This window comes from Quercus suber, unplaced genomic scaffold, assembly GCF_002906115.3.
Source record: "Quercus suber isolate HL8 unplaced genomic scaffold, Cork oak 2.0 scaffold_390, whole genome shotgun sequence".
In the NCBI taxonomy this organism is placed as follows: Eukaryota; Viridiplantae; Streptophyta; class Magnoliopsida; order Fagales; family Fagaceae; genus Quercus; species Quercus suber.
Genome location: NW_027069842.1, coordinates 65,535 through 67,669, shown reverse-complemented (window position 1 = coordinate 67,669; position 2,135 = coordinate 65,535). Strand labels below are relative to the sequence as shown.

Here is a 2,135-nt window from a genome sequence, read left to right as displayed (position 1 = left end):
ATTATAAAAATAAAAAATCATAAAAAATTACTCATTTCTCTCTTAAATTAAAAAAAAAAATTACTTTTAAGAAAATATGATTATATGAGTAAGATATTTCTTAAAATAAGTCTTAAGTTTTATTTTAATATTATAACTCACAACCAAACTTATAAATATATTTAGTTATTCTATTACGTCACATTTTCTTTTCAGTAATAAAGATTACAATTTCTGTCGTAATTCTTATTTAGTATATCAAACATGCTCTTAGTCCTTTGAGCTACTCAGTGTAATTTAGATGATGGGTCATTTCCTTTGCCTCTCTACCTTCTTGTGTTCCCCCCCCCCCCCCACCCCACCCCCCCCCCCGGGGCCCCTTTTTATCACTAGGGTTGGAGATGAGGCCCTTGTTGCCGTTGGTCAGGGTTGCTCACTACATCATCTAAATGTCAGTGGCTGCCACCAAATCGGAGATGCTGGAATAATAGCCATTGCAAGAGGCTGCCCCAGCTCCGTTCCTTAGACATAAGTGTTCTCCAGGTGCGTTCTCTCTCCCCATCCTCAGTTTATGATTCTGTGTATGTGTGCATAAATTTGCATTAACCTTGGATATATAGTCTGATTAGTAAAACTTGTTTCTATGTGAATTTTATGAAACTGAAATTTAGTGCCCAATTGCTCTATTGTTATATTGATGTGCGCTATATGTAGTTGAAAGATGATTTTAAAACTTTGAATGAATGGTTGGAAACATATGATACTGTAATAAGATGGCATAGATGTGCAAATATAAAATTACTTGATTTTTTTATCAGGTCGTGGAGTAAAAATTTTATTTACATATCAATGTGTATGTAATAGGACAATTGTCTGGTGCAATGATAAAGTCTTTGGCTGTGAAGTGCACAATTTCAATCCTTAGAGCAGCATCATTATAATATTGTTAAAAGGTTGGTCCATATCCAAGCCATCCTTCCCAAAACCTAATATAGTTGGGTCCAACGCTGGGTAATTTTTATACGAACGCTGGGTAATAAGTAATAGCCTTTATATTGATGCACATTTAATATCTATGCGCTGTTATGTGAAGTTCACACATCCTGAGTTATGTACCAGTCAACTTGGTCAAAACAATTCCTTGATTCAATGTTTTTATCATTTCCCCCTCTCCTCTTCGTGCAGTTTCCTCTTCAATCTAACATATTTGTCCATCTTGGCAGAATTTGGGGGATATGGCAATGGCTGAGTTAGGAGAAGGCTGTCCATTACTCAAAGAAATACTTCTGTCACACTGCCGCCAAATAACAGATGTTGGAATAGGCCACCTTGTAAGAAATTGCAGCCTGCTTGAATCCTGCCACATGGTTTATTGCCCTGGTATAACTGCAGCTGGAGTTGCCACTGTGGTTTCCAGTTGCACCAACATAAAGAAGGTTCTGGTTGAGAAATGGAAGGTTAGTGAGCGGACCAAACGAAGATCAGGCTCTGTCATCACTTACCTCTGTATGGAGCTTTAGATCCAACATCAATTTATGTACATAAGCTGAGCTTGTACATGTTCGATTACAAACCGAGTGGGAAGCCCAGATCTTGGCACTCAGAAAGATAAGCAGTTACTTGTGCATTTGCTGTTGATGTTTCCTTCTCCTTTCTTTTCTTTTTCTTTTTTTAAAATATATTTTCCTTGTTGCTCCCCTTTCAATTTGTCAGTTGTGCCATCTTGTAATTTACTGTTTGTGCGTGATATTTGTACCAAATGTAATAGTGTTTAGGAAATGATTCAGTGTAAATGAATAAATTATGTTCTCACTGCAGCTCTCGTGCATAGAAAAGTCTGGTTGAGGAAAAGAAGTTTTGCTTTCAAAACCTAGGGCCCCATTTTTCCTTCACCAAATTGTGTACTGATTCGTACCTTTTCTCTTCTTTCTTTTCTANTAGAAAAGTCTGGTTGAGGAAAAGAAGTTTTGCTTTCAAAACCTAGGGCCCCATTTTTCCTTCACCAAATTGTGTACTGATTCGTACCTTTTCTCTTCTTTCTTTTCCTTTTTTAATAGACTAATGATAACATCTGGCTTGGTTGGCGATATTTCAACTCTAGTACCAGGAAAGAGCTTTTAGATTTGAAATAGCTTTGGATACCTCCTACAGAATCA

The 2,135-nt window shown here is 36.8% G+C and overlaps 1 long non-coding RNA gene across 1 annotated transcript; it reads left to right on the top strand.

Annotated features, from left to right (window-relative positions):
* Positions 1–333: 333 nt before the first annotated feature.
* On the top strand, positions 334–1,796 carry LOC136062197 (uncharacterized). Its single transcript, XR_010624010.1, has 2 exons — positions 334–522; positions 1,203–1,796. It is a non-coding gene; the product is annotated as an uncharacterized LOC136062197 (long non-coding RNA).
* The last annotated feature ends 339 nt before the right edge of the window (positions 1,797–2,135 follow it).